The sequence below is a fragment of the Mytilus edulis genome, chromosome 6, assembly GCF_963676685.1.
Source record: "Mytilus edulis chromosome 6, xbMytEdul2.2, whole genome shotgun sequence".
In the NCBI taxonomy this organism is placed as follows: domain Eukaryota; kingdom Metazoa; phylum Mollusca; class Bivalvia; order Mytilida; family Mytilidae; genus Mytilus; species Mytilus edulis.
The window spans coordinates 79913512-79929187 of NC_092349.1; the positions used below are offsets into that span (position 1 = coordinate 79913512).

The 15676-nt window shown below is 32.7% G+C and overlaps 1 long non-coding RNA gene across 1 annotated transcript; it reads right to left on the reverse strand.

The window, feature by feature from the left end:
- Window positions 1-1630: 1630 nt before the first annotated feature.
- Window positions 1631-7040, reverse strand: LOC139528564 (uncharacterized). Its single transcript, XR_011665629.1, has 3 exons — window positions 6416-7040; window positions 4753-4851; window positions 1631-2656 (listed from the first exon to the last, which is right to left on the reverse strand). It is a non-coding gene; the product is annotated as an uncharacterized lncRNA (long non-coding RNA).
- Between the last annotated feature and the right edge of the window lie 8636 nt (window positions 7041-15676).

Sequence of the window (15676 nt, forward strand, 5' to 3'; positions counted from 1 at the left end):
TAATTTCTATTTTTTAATGTGTCATTAGACATTATTGAAGAGGATAAGTAAGACATTATTGTCTCTGTTTAAGAACTTCATTTCAGTGCTGAAGTTTGCTGACGTTTGGGACCAAGATCGATATACTTTCATATAAGTATGGACTCATGGTCAGTGTTATCATTTTAAACAACCATTTTAAAATTAGAAAACATTCAATAAGTATTCAGCTTCCTTTCATTGTTCTATATACGATACTGGTAAATTGTCAATACAGGTGATAACTGTGAAAAAGAGATTTATCTACATGTGGCTAAGTGTTTGTTTTCAAATCTCTTTGGCTTAAAGGACGTTCGCTAGTAATGTTTTGACTTTTGTCAGATTTTTGGAATCCTCTGGTTTTAACCATTTGAATGCCTTTATAATTTGTGCCCATTGGCCCTCATTTGTCTTTTAATAAATCTTTCACATGTACAATTATAAGCCATTTATAAAAGTCTTATAAAGTAAATAAAATCTGTGTTATTTTTTAATAGCTTTTTCAGACCTTAAACTGGTCAATGATAAAGCTGTGAAAAATCAAGAGAGAATATTTTCCCGCTAGAATGTCAATGGCTAATATCTTGAAAACAAGCACATTACCCTATATTTGTTTTGCTCTTTTGGTTCCTTTATAAACCTCCTACACTGGTAAAAATGCCACACATGTGAACATGCGTGACACATGCGTTTCACATGTGTGTCGCACGCATGTGAAAGAGACGTTTCATGCCACGCATGTGACACATGTGTGAAAAACGAATGTGATACGCATGATATACACATGTGATCATGCGTTTCACATGTGAATCACATGTGTAAGGAAAAACACCTGTGATACATGCGTGATTTCTGCATACAAAAGGCATGGTGCCTGTATTAAAAATTTTGCAAAATGTGTGATACGCATGATATACACATGTGATCATGCGTTTCACGTGTGAATCACATGTGTAAGGAAATACACCTGTGATACATGCGTGATTTCTGCATGTAAAAGGCATGGTGCCTGTATTAAATATTTTTCAAAATGTATTCCTATTTGTCCAATTACCATAATCGTTGACATGTATCGAAGTTCTAATGTGAATTAAATGCGTTATACATGGGTTTTCCATATATATACACAGGCAAATTTTGTTCAGGTAAATTTTATGTGAGATTCACCTGAAACAAGCTTATACATGAAACTCGCGTTCAATTAATGTGAATTGAGCTCAGCTAACATGAAATTCATGTTAAATTTTTCATGTGAAGCTAACCTGAATCAAGCATTAGTATTAATTTTTCTAAAATGAAATGAAGGTGAATTGAGCACCAATCACACAAATTCACAGTATTTGAGCATATTTTAGATAAGTCAATGCTAATCTAGTGCACATTCTATTTTGATATAAATAAATATTCTTCTTGGTCTTGACTATGTGTTCATACTTCAATTGTATTTTACTTTCTTGATCCTTATCAATACAAATTCAAACTCACAATATCTCCAATGCAAGAGATAAGATGTAATAAAACAAAGAAGGCAAGCAAATATCCAGGTTACCTTAAGTTTACTCCTAGAATTTTGTAGGTTATGTTCAAGTCGCAATATCTTTTTAAAAAGTAATGTAAGGATTGGTAATTCAATTAAAGAATATGTATGCACTGATGAATATTTCATTTTTAATATGTATATATAAGTCATTTTGTGGTTATCAGTCATGAGACAATCCAATCCTATTGTGGAAATCGTCTTACTTGCAAAAGATGCCAATGCTTCTTTAAAAATTTTGAAGAAAAAAAGTAGTTTACCCTGCCACATATTCGTGTGCCTGTTTTAAGCCAGGGTTTCAGTGGTTGTCTTAAGTCTCATCCTAATAAAAAGCATATCTAAAAAAAATTGTGTTAATAGCAGCTCTTTGATTGGTATAGACTCTGGTTAATTAAGTAGATCATGACATTGTTTAGACAACTGTTTATTGTTGAGGACTGTATGTTAGCACCTTAATGCCTTTCATATGTTTTTGTTGTTGTGTAGCTGTCTGATTGATTTATACCTCATTTCGCATTATATTAATAAATTGAAATAGAAAGGTTCTGTTAAATATATTTGATGTGCCATATTGAATGCCTTACAGTTATTTACAACTGTTTCCTTCTTATTTCAAAACAAATTTTGACAAACAACAAACATATCTGGCGTATACACTAAATTTAGTCCTGGTATCTATGATGAGTTTTTTCATACCATTAGAAAATTTCAAAGTTTGGCTTCACAATAATATAAAAGTTCTTGTTATTTCAAATATTTATATAAAATTCAGTTTAAAACATGCATTATTCATTTTTAGACTATAATTGTCATTTTGACACAATAATTTGAATTTGAATTGTCATAATTGTATTATATTCTGAAAGTACTTGTGTTTGAAAAAATATACACAATATTTAATTCCATGTGTTTGAGATTGATTGAATACATCACTCCCATATCATGTCTTTGTTTAAGAGTTCTCTCCTGCATGTAACTGCTGCAATTGCTATTTGTACCCACGGCTTCCTTCATACATTTGCACTTATCCTTCTAAGATGTTGCTTGAATGATAAAATCCTGTAATACATTATCAGCCATCAGACTCTTGGAATACAGTTGCTGTAATTAAAAAAAAAATCACCATAAAATATTGGCTTACCAATCAAGCAAAAATGATAACATAAATTTGATAAGTAATGATTTACCAAACTTACATATATATATACATAAATATCGTGTGAACAACTGGAGTGGAGAAATAATAGTTGTTGTTTTTGCTACATGTATTTATCATGGTTGGTTTTTTTTTTCGCTTTTATGTAAATCAGGCCCTTAATTTTCTCTTTGGAATTGTTTAACATCTGTCATTCCAGGACATAGCTTGCTTGATGCTGTATTGGTTTTGCTCATTGTTGAAAGTTGTACATACATGTAAAGTGATCTTTAGTTGCTAACATTCAGTCATTTTGACCTTATGAATAGTTGTCTCATTGGCAATGATACTACATATTTTCCTTTTTTTTTTTAAATAATGAAAACTAACTCTATTCATGCATGTGTACTACAAATTACCTGTGTATATAATATGTATGGCATTTGGACCTAAATTGTGACCAATTTAACCAGATACTCCGCAGGGTGCAGCTTTATACGACTGCAGAGGTCGAACCCTGAAGGTTGAGGCAAGTATGGACACAACATTCAAGCTGAATACAGCTCTGAATTTTGATTGTGATTAAATAGTTGACACATCATAGGTTTCTGACACAGAATAAATGTGGTCTAATGAACTTATTTTTATGCTTTTGAGCAATTTACTATGCTGTTGAATATTAATCCTCTCAAAGAAAAAATATTTGAAGAAATTTTCTTTTTAAATTGTGAAATCTAAAATGAGAAAAAAAATTGACCCCCACCCCAAATTTTTTTCCACGTCCCCCTTTCTCTTATTCCAAAAATGATCTCAATTCAAAATTCTAATGGAGTTTGCAACAATAACTACTCATTTAAATACATCATAAAATATTAAAATATAAAATGTCATACAGTTATGGTTAGAATTAATAGTAACTTCTAAAAAAATAAATGGGGAATGTGTCCAAAAGGACACAGATGATGCCCCCGCTAGCATATGACGTTATAAAGGGACATAACTCAAGAACTGTAAAAGTGAAGATGCCAAAAATTGAACTTAAACTGAGTTTAGAGGTAATAAGCATTATATACACATTTCATTAAATTTAGTTGAGACAAACTTAAGTTAAGAGAACAGAAACTAAAAAATTCTTCAATTTTTCCACTTGTAAAGGGGCATAACCCTAGAATGGTAATCAGAGTGCTTGTAATCACTGAATGGTGAAGATTGCTTTAATTTATCAGTTGGTAGTTAATTGAATATTGCATTGTATATTGTACATTTTATATAGCCGACAACGTGATACCAATATAAGAACGCAAACATTTTGCGGTTGTATAAAAACGGGGACCAAATTAAAAAAAACTTAATACAGGGTTTGATTCAGCATATTAAAGAACCCCAAGAATTCAAGAATAAAACCCCATTGAAATTGGTCTAGAAATAAGCAACTTATACAAAGTATTAGAGAAGTATTGTTTTTGGCCCCTAATTCATAAACAGTTTGTGCCATAACCATTGATAACCCCCAAAATCAATCCCAACCTCTTTTTTTTTGGTATGGAACCTTCAAGTCCTTGTGGTACAATTTCAGAAAGATCCATACACTTATACACAAGTAATTGTCTGGAACCTAGGAAAATACTTATTTTGACCCCTTTTGGGCTCCTTGTTCCTTAACTGTTGGGACCATAACCCCAAAAGCAATCCCAATCTTCCTTGTGTGGGTTCAAACCTTGTATTTAAATTTCATAGAGATCCATTTACTTAAACTAAAGTTATTGTACGGAAACTATGTCCAGTGGCAAATATTTTATGTATTCAAAACAAGAACAACTTGTCAATTCATAATATACATTGTATAGGCCAGTCTGACTAGGTAGGTTTGTAATATAAATGCTGATTATTTGAACTTCTGAGTGTGTGTGTATGGAGCAGGAGGGGATCAGGGTAAGGATGCCTTGAAGCATACTTGACATTGGAAAGAGAGAAAAATAAGCATGTGTACATGTACAATTATACTTGAGAACAGAGTGCATCAAATTATTTATATTTACTGCAATTCTGAAGATGAACATACTTTGATATCAGTTCTTTTTGCAGGACAGTCACACCTACATGTACAGTACATGTTCACCAGTGGTTTTAATACTGCACTTTCCATTCTTTTGGTAACAAGCTAAAATTGTATAAAATCTAAATTATTTAATCAAGAAGTCCATGAAGTCCAGACAAAAACTAGATGTAGTACAATGTAGTATGAACATATTGAACTGATGCTCACTAATTTATACCTTTACAGAACTATAAGTACTTTTACTTTTAAGTGAATGCAAAGAACACGTATGTAAGCAAACAACAGAAAGAAGATCAACAGCTTAGCTAATAAATATATGTACAGTATGAACTTTCTGGTTTTAATTTATCTATTCTGCTGTATACAGTTAAAAAATCATTCTAAGCATTAATTACTGTCAGATGTTTATTAGATCTTGTTTTGCTGTTTTATGTTAATAGGCAAAAATGTTAAAATACACCATTTTGATATAGGAAAGACTAAACTCGTGAACATTAGAGCTGGTAGAAGTTTCTATAATTTTGATATTATTTGTCTCACTGGTAGTACACTTCACTGTAAAAATCTTTTTGAGAAAGAGCAAGTGCGTTTTTTTTAATTTGAATTTAATGCACTAGGAAAGAACTGTGTTCTCGGGCCTGTTGTCATTTGTGTTATAATCCGTACTTCAGGCATTTAACAAAAGAACAACTTTTCAATGTACATGTATCTTGCCAATGTGTGAATAAATTTACTGTCAAAAACACGTCTTGTGTGTGTTTTTGTTAGATGCATTTCTTTTTTGTATACTGTATAGATCTGGTGAGTTAAGCTCTTTTCACATCAATATACATTTACCAGGTTAGGTGGGTTTGGCACCACAAACTGCTAGCTATATAGTCTAGCCCCCATCACATCCTTCAATTAGTATGTGCCTGTCCCATGTCAGAAGCCTGTAATTCAGTTTGAATTGTTTTACAAATTTTTCGTTTTCATTTAAGGTCTTTTTATATACCAGACTACTGTAAATTCAGAAATTATTGTGAGGTTTTTATTAGCATGATTATTGCTAAAAATGGGACAGAGTTTAGTTGTAAACGCAATAATTTAAACTCGCATTTTGAAATATTTTTTATGAATTTAACAGGATTTTTCTCAAAATCCTAAAAATTAAACTTGCATTTAAGTCTTAAATGATAAAATCAGAGGCGGATTTAGTTGGGGGCCACGGCCCCCCTTTTTTGGGAAAAATTTGGTTGATTATATAGGGAATCACTGAATCATGACCAGAGCGGGCCCCCTCTTAGGCAGTCAGTGGGCCCTCAATTATGAAAATTTCTGGATCTGCCACTGAAAATGGCAATGGTGGCAATAATAAATGCACACAATATTTCAGAATTTACAGTATATATGGTATAATGTATGGGCTTTGCTCATGGTTAAAGGATGTATGGTGACCTATAGTTGTTAACTTTGATGTCATTTGATCTCTGATGGAGAGTTGTCTTTTCTCATTAGTGTAAACAATTTTTTTTTTTAAATAATTAGGTAATTTAAACATTACAATATAAATAAGACACTTTTATTAGTATTAGGATTGGAAAACAAGTGAATTTTCACTTTTACAAATTCCTCTCTCTTCTTATTGGCAATCATACTACATTTTCTTATTTTTATATTACATTACCTTTCATCTTCTTGAGCGGTCCACTTCCTCAGTACAACAAGGGGGTCCTAAAAGCATGATTTTGAGTTGGCTAAAAAACCTATAAGATATATTATGATACAATTAACAGGTTTCTTTGCAATTATCTGGCAAATCACTAAAAAAAATTAAGCATATAAGAGTAGTTAAATAAATGTATTCTCCAATAAATACATACATTTCCCCAGTTGACAAGGCAAAACTAAGGAGGGAGCCGCAATATTGAATTGATTGGATCAACAAAGGTTCGATTTACTACAATGTTGTCATTAATAGAACAACACCATCTCCAATTCACTGTTTTACAGTGATTTTATCCAAATTTGAATCGAAGAGGCAACTTATTAACCTCCAATTTGTAAGTTTTCATTTGTATGAAGTCATATTTAGCCATGACGTCTTTGCGCGAAAATCATTCATGAAGTTTCAGATTTTTTTTGTATGTCAAATTTATACATTTTTTCAAACTCCATCGTATTATATCTTTTTGTTATGAATTAGAATCGGAATACCAGTACTGTAGTTGAAGAGTTGTCACCGTCAATTGTGGATTTGACAGTTGCAAATGCAGTTTTACTGGTGACAGTCACATTTTTTTTTAAATCTACATATATATATAAAATTTTTTAAATCCCACCTGCACTTTCTCAATGAAATTTTTACAGTGTGCTGTACTACTTTTGGGACAAATTACATATCAAAATTATAGAAAACTTCATCGGATCTAACTCAAAATATGGACAATTTTATATATAGGGCGTCTTGAAATCTTTTGAAAGCTTCTGAGGTGCTAATTTTTAACCTTTTTCAGCTAGACCAAACTCTACTTTCCTAAAAAAAATTAGGGACCCAAATTTTTTTACACTGTTATTCCACCCCCTTTCTTACAATTTGAGGCATTAAACATGGAGAAATAAATTTGGAAGGGGTATAAAAATTAATGGCAAGTAACCCAATGTCAACACTAGGGACTATATTCGTGAATAACGAAAATCAAGGGACGACAATTGCGGTCTCGGACCTTATGCATCTTTATTGACAACATATACCATGTACAATGTATACAGTAAAAAAAAGAATATGAACTTGTGATACACACAGAAACGTAAACAAAAGAAATGAGCAGTGCCTTTTCCTATCATAAAAAAGTGCCCTGCCCTCCACTGGCACCCTACCCCTTTTGATTTCTAGCTGGAGCACTGTATATTGATGTTGTATTCATTGAGATTTTTCCCAAGTATTAAAGGTGAGTTGCCACTGTCATGACTGTTGGCAGGAGTACAATTAGGGATTGAAGTATGAGCATAAAAGCATAAAAGATTTATTTAAGGATGTACTTAGGTGAGGTTAGGTGAAAATTAATGAATTAAGAAGTTAAAATTGATACTATAACATGTATAAGCTGGTAGAGCATCAATTAAGGATAAACATAAGCTAAAAATATTGAAAGGTCATGGACCTCCTTTTCGAGATTTTTGAGAATTAAACTATGGCGGGAAAAGGCTGACTCAGACTTTTACCTTATATTTACATTGGTATTGTTGGGTCTCAAAACAAAAGAAAGAAAATTAAGAATCTTCTAAAATTTTGGTAAATGACCTTTCATGAGCTATTTAGTCTTATATGAAAAAATAAATGGGTGTTATGGGGCAAAATATTTTACATTGTATTGTATGGAAAAACACCAAGGAGTCCGAACATTTGACACAAATTCCAAAACCTCACCTAAGTACATCCTTAAAGTCAGTTATACATAAAACAATACAACATAATTAAGCTCTGTAGAGCTTTTATCCAACATATAAGCTGTCGGATAAAAGCTGAAGTTCAAATTATGGCATAGTATCCCACATCTTATATTTTTTACACAATTTATATAGTTCTATAAAAGAAAAGCAGAAGTTTTAGAAGCCCACTCCAAATTTTAGGGGCAAATGGGCCCCTGCCAATTTCAAACCTGGTTATTTAACTGGATTTGATCCAAAGTTGCATATAAAGTGGGGTGAGTTGGTAAGGTAGTTCCCACTTGGATTTTCAAGGGTTTAGGGGGGGCTATGATGAAAATATTATCCTGCATTGTCGTTACTCTTCTTTTTTTTTAGGGGGGGGGGGGGTCCTGGCTTTTAGATTTTTACTCAAAACTCGTCCTCGATATTTCTTCTTCTTCTTGGTATAAGCCTCCTTTAATTAGGAGCACCTCCAAATATATATGGAGTTTTCCCTTAACTTAAAATTTTTTTTAAATGATAAAACAAAATTTCCAACATCCAACCCCCCCCCCTTTTCTCCCACACAATTCAAACGGTAGATGAATGAGACTGAGCTCCCTAAAAAAAGAGTTGAGCAATTTAAAAAGCAGGCCGTGTTGTTAAAAAAGTGGGGCGTTTGGCGTTTTACTAGTCCAAATAATTATGACGTCTTGAAAGGCTATTATAATTTTTTTCTTTGACGTCGAAGTAAGGCGTCAAAGAAAACCAGGTGCTCCGCAGGGCGCAGCTTTATACGACCGCAGAGGTCGAACCCTGAACAGTTGGGGCAAGTATGGACAAAACATTCAAGCATGATACAGCTCTGAATTTGGATTGTGATCAAATTTTTGACATTACATGGGTTTTTTTTACACAAAACAAATGCCAAGATTTTACAAATCAATTAAAGATTTCTTCTTCAAACTTTTTAAATCTAAAATTAAATAGTTGACACAGCATAGGTTTCTGACACAGAATGAATGTGGTCTAATGAACTTAAAAGGTTTTTTTTGCCTTTGAGCAAATCACTATGCTGTTGAATATTAATCCTCTCAAAAAAATGTTTGAAGAAATTTTCTTTTTATTTATGAAATCTGAAATGAGAAAAATTTAACCCCCCCTTTTTTTTCACATCCCCGTTTCCCTTTTTCAAAACTGATATCAATTCAAATTTCTAATGGAGTTTGCAACAATAACTACTCATTTAAATACATCATAAAATATTAAGATGTAAAAAAACTGCTTGTTATCACTGAATGGTAAAGATTATTTAAATTTATCAGTTGGTAGTAAAAAGTGTATATACATTGTATATATTGTATATAACAAAGATTTAAGTTGATTCTGGACAAAGAAAGATAACTCCAATTAAAAAAAATTCTTGCTATTGCACAAATAGGATATTTCTTGCTTACTATTCTGGACAAAGAAAGATAACTCTAATTAAAAAAAAATTTGCTATTTCACAATATTGTGCAATTAGATATTTCTTGCCATTGCACAATACTGTGCAATTGAAAAGACTTGCTATTGCACAATACTTAATATAATAATTTTAGATCCTGATTTGGACCAACTTAAAAACTGGGCCCATAATCAAAAATCTAAGTACATGTTTAGATTCAGCATATCAAAGAGGCCCAAGAATTCAATTTTTGTTAAAATCAAACTTAGTTTAATTTTGGACCCTTTGGACTTTAATGTAGAATTTGAAATTTGAAAACAGGACCAAAAATGAAGAATCTACATACACAGTTAGATTTGGCATATCAAAGAACCCCAAGGATTCAATTTTTGATGAAATCAAACAAAGTTTAATTTTGGACCCTTTGGACCTTAATGTAGACCAATTTGAAAACTGGACCAAAAAAACTTCAATAATCAAGAATCTAAGTACATTTTTAGATTCAACATATCAAAGAACCCAACCGATTCATTTTTTGTCAAAATCAAACTAAGTTTAATTTTGGACCCTTTGGACCTTAATGTAGACCAATTTGAAAACGGGACCAAAAGTTGAGAATCTACATATACAGTTAGATTCGGCATATCAAAGAACCCCAATTATTCAATTTTGATGAAATCGAACAAAGTTTAATTTTGGACCCTTTGGGCCCCTTTTTCCTAAACTGTTGGGACCAAAACTCCCAAAATCAATACCAACCTTCCTTTTATGGTCATAAGCCTTGTGTTTAAATTTCATAGATTTGTATTTACTTATACTAACATTATAGTGCGAAAACCAAGAAAAGTGCTTATTTGGGTCCCTTTTTGGCCCCTAATTCCTAATCTGTTGGGTCCTAAACTCCCAAAATAAATACCAACCTTCCTTTTGTGGTCATAAACATTGTGTTTAAATTTCATAGATTTCCATTTACTTAACCTAAGGTTATTGTGCAAAAACCAAGAAAAATGCTTATTTGGGCCCTTTATTGGCCCCTTATTCCTAAACTATTGAAACCAAAACTCCCAAAATCAATCCCAATCTTTCTTTTGTGGTCATAAACCTTGTGTCAAAATTTCATAGATTTCTATTAACTTAAACTAAAGTTATGGTGCGAAAACCAAGAAAATGCTTATTTGGGCCCTTTTTGGCCCCTTATTCCTAAAATGTTGGGACCAAAACTCCCAAAATCAATACCAACCTTCCTTTTATGGTCATAAACCTTGTGTTAAAATTTCATAGATTTCTATTCACTTTTACTAAAGTTAGAGTGCGAAAACTAAAAGTATTCGGACGACGGACGACGACGACGACGACGACGACGACGACGACGCAGACGCCAACGTGATAGCAATATACGACGAAAATTTTTTCAAAATTTGCGGTCGTATAAAAATTATAATAGCCTTTCAAGACGTCATAATTATTTGGACTAGCGTTTTACCTGTTTACCAAAAACTGGTGACAGTGGGGCGAACTGAACTGACTTGCTTCCGTTTTTGTCAATTTTTGACTGATTTTCGGGGTTTACATGCATGACGTGGATAAAGTGACTATATATTTTTTCATGAAAGTATAAAACTAGTCTAAAATCGTCCTAAAAATGTGCATGATTATATTTACCTTTCACTGGCATGACTGGACAAGTACAAAAAAGTTATCCAGATACACTTTTGTTGCGATGACTTTTTAAAATGTATGTTTCGTTCCCCGGTTTCTTCCAGTTAATCGGTAATGTAACCCATTTCAGTATATCTGTTTACAATAGCTATTTTGACCATCTGTTTGAAAAACCAAGGTTCTTTGTATCAACTGTCTGACCATTTCAAACATCAGCAGACGAGCGTCCTTTCGCGTCATATTATACAAAAACGACCACGGTGAAAAGATTTCCGGTTTTCCGTATTCGTACATTTACGTATAATATCGTATCATTTGTGTGAGAGTTAACTTAGTCTGGAATCGAGAATGGGGAATTAATTAAGGACAAAAAAAAACAACAAAGTTAGTTAAAAAGCAAAAATATAGAATAAAGGATCATTATTCTCAGAGCATATATAGTGTCTCTGGAAGAATCATGAGAATAAAGAAAAAACTAAATAAAGGATATTCAATTCTATTATTTATAACTCATTAACATTTTGTTCCATTCATAATTAAATAATTATGCTGAGGGTGGCATGATGGTGAAGTTTGGAAAATTGACAAACGAGAATTACTCTAAATCAGAGAATAATTAAATGTAACTGTTAGACAGTTAGAGTGTAATAAATAAAATATCATGTACATATATTTTACAAAATGAGGTCACAGAAAACACAGATTTTTGTTATTACTAATAAGAGTCTGCAATTTGAGTATCACTGTCAGTGGCGGTTCCAGAGGGTGGGGGCAAGGGGGGGCGTAAAGGGGCATACGCCCCCTTTGCTTGGACAATTTTTTTTTGTAAACTGATTAATCAGACAAGATTTCAAGACAAGACTTTGAGAACTTTGCCATTTCCTGTGTATTTTTTTTCATGCGACAATTCTTTACCTTAAAATTATGTTTTTTGCTGGTATTTACTGATTATGTTAAAGTCGTGTGATTCGCTATAGTGAGCCGGGGAGGACAGGGGGGTACCCTTCTCCCTTCTCCCACCCCTCTTCTCCTTTCTCCTACCCCCATTCTCCTTTCTCCCATTGGAATAAAACATCTCCTTTTGAGATATTTTTTCTTGAAATATTAGAAAAAAATTTTAAAAGGAGAGATATTTTATTTTTTCTCCTTTCTCCAACTTTTTCTCCTTTCTCCCAGCCTTCCTCTCCTTTCTCCTACCCCCTTTCTCCTTTCTCCCACCCCCTTTCTCCTTTCTCCTACCCCCTTTCTCCCTGTCTCCCTTACCCCTGTCCTCCCCCTCTATAGTGGAGTTGACCAGTTCGCCGTAAAAACGTCACTCAGTCATTTTGAAATTCAAATTACAGTAACACATGGATAGACTGAGGATGACAATCATGACATCTTCAAAGCAACATAGGATTGAGCAAGAATGTATTGACTTATAAATCATTCCACGAGACAGAAACGGTTATACTCTATTACACTTTCATAAAAAAAAAGCAATATTATTTACCTACGAAAACATGTGTTACCCAAAATGCCTCAGCCTATTTTAACTACAATTACATAGCTGAATGATTATCCTCAGTCAACATAAGCTCTAGATACGAACCATTTGTTTGAGAAGGCAGTCTGAGATATTTGAAAGAAAAAATCTGACTCTGGTTTTTGCCTTTTAAAAACAAAAATTATGGCCGTGAAAACAATAATCTTGTCCACTTTTTTGCTTTAAGAAACGAAAATTTCGGACAGAATCATTTAGCATTAAATAAACTTGATGAATAAAAAACCGGGCATATTTTTTGGGGCGGGGTTTTGCATGTGTGACTGGAATGTCAACTTGTTTCGCCGAACTGATATATTTAATACCTTTTTTCAAGACCATACTGCAAGCAGCTGCTCAGTGGCCGGGTTGTGGCCTTTATGTCTCCATTTGTCGATCGTCATTCATAAACTCGTTGTCATTTTAGACTTATTCGTAGCCTTTGGTTAATTTGGAACCCCTCACTTCCCTTAATTTTGTTGGTTGAAACATTTGGATAAAAATTGCTTGTTAGTATTTCTTAAATCGTGTCGGTCGTATTGTAAATTTCATCGAATAGCCCGGCGTATATCTGGTTTACAACAAGAAATCTGTGAGGTTATTCTAACTTAACATACAACAAACGAGAGTTTTCCATGTCTATTTTTTACTGACAATTCCCACATGTAATTATATATCAGTACATTATAGCTTTGGTTCCATACTATCATTTTATGAAAGACAATTAATAGGGAGAATACAGCATAAAAATTTAAAATGTCCAACCCTTACACTTTACACCAACTTTAAAATATACATGCCTAAATAGGGAACCATTAAAAATATGCATTTTACACTTATTTTATGTTTTTTAGCCCCAAAAAGTCCCATTTTTCTTCAAAAAATCTTTAAAAAACTGTGCTCCACCCCCCTTTCTAAAATTCTGGATCCGCCCCTGCCTGTGACCGTGTCCAACAGTTGTCAGTGAATTAGAAATTTTACTATAAATCTGACACAAGTTCAGTTAAGAATCTGTGACAATTTGGATTTTCCTTGTAATATTCTAAGGAAATGTCCTATAAATATAAAAAAAAAAGAAGATGTGGTATGATTGCAAATGAGACAACTATCCACAAGAGACCAAAATGACACAGAAATTAACAAGTATAGGTCACCGTATTGCTTTCAACAATGAGCAAAGCCCATACCGCATAGACAGCTAGAAGTTTCAAATTCCTACTGCCTCATTCGCCTCCTTCATTTTTAAAATTACATCATAGGCGGATCCAAAAGGGGGGGCTAAATGTTGGACTTGATCTGTTTGTCCAAGGTTAAACAATATATTTTGTTTTATAATTCTCAACTCATGAACTATGCAAACATTTTTAACACTATCTACTCATTATATTCAACAAATAGCTCACCAGTTCTTCTTCACATGTTTGTCAAAATGACCAATCAAATCAAAATTTTACTTACTAAATTTGCCGTGAAATATTCTAAAACATAAGTTGCCAAATATTGAAGTTCCTAACTGTTTATAAGTCACAGTACCTGAATTTACTCATGTATCCCCCCCCCCCCCCCTTTTTGAGAAAAAAATTGATTGATTATATAAGGAATCACTGAAGCATTACCGGAGCGGCCCCTCTCTTAGGCAGCCAATGGGCCCCCACGTCTTATGAAAATTTCTAGATCAGCCACTGCTTATGAAAATTGCTGGATCCGTCACTGGAAAATTTTAGTTTTATGTCATCGTAAGTCCAACTAGGGGTTACTGTTGTTTTTATCCTTCATTCTTTTGACTTTTCTCAATTTATTGGATTTATGGCTGTAATTAACTACTAATTTAATTGGTATCCAGTACCGTACGGAACGAAGTATGTAGACTAAGTGTTTGTCGTGATTTAAACACGATAGTAGTGTTTCTTTCCCCTAAACATCGTGAGCCGCATTGAACAGGATAGATAACCTCAGACCTAAAACAGTTACACTCTGAAACATTTTCAAGTACTTTCTATATGCTCATATGTATTTTCTTGTTAGCATAGTTTTGTACTTGGACAGATAATCAGAATGATCAACAATCATGTATTGGCAATGTTAATTGGTCACGTTTGTTTGACTGAACAACCAAACCAGGTAATTTTTAATTTTGATAGCCTCGCATGTCATGCATGTACAATGTTAATGTATATATACATTCAGTCATTTTTATAACACAAGGGTTACAAATAAGAAAATCCTAAATAAGATATGCAAATTTATAATCAAGTGCCATAACTTGTATGAAGCACCTGTTTGTTCTGAGACTACTATAACACATATATATATATATGTGTAACTGTTATAGTATTCTCAGATTTGGTTTAAGAATTATAAGGATTAAAGACATTTTTCAAACTCACAAACATTACCAAGGGACTTTATTCAGTTAGTGAGTTAATCGCCCTGGTTTATACATCACTAACCTCTAGAAAAAAATGTTAAATCCTAAAATCATTGAGATATTTAATACTGATAAAGCTATATTACTATATAAGTCCTTCAAATTAATCCAGGTATCTGAAATTTGAAATCAAAGATGTATTCACACATATATATTTACAAATTCCACCCTTATGACTCTACAAGAGATAAATATAAAACTTTTTGTAGTTGCATCTAATCCACTATCAAGGGAGATAATTTATGCCAAATAAAAAGATTAGTAATAAAATCTTTTGATGATTATATGTGCCCCTTTTATGGAAAATCTTCAGACAAAGGTGAACAATTTAAATTAATGATTAAATTCTTCAAATAGAAAATGGAATAAATATTGGAATACATAAAATTCAGGTGAATTTGTATCTCATACTTGTATGTTACAAAAATTGAACTCAAGAATGTTAAATTTCTCTAATGAATTCCATGTTTTAATTCAGTTA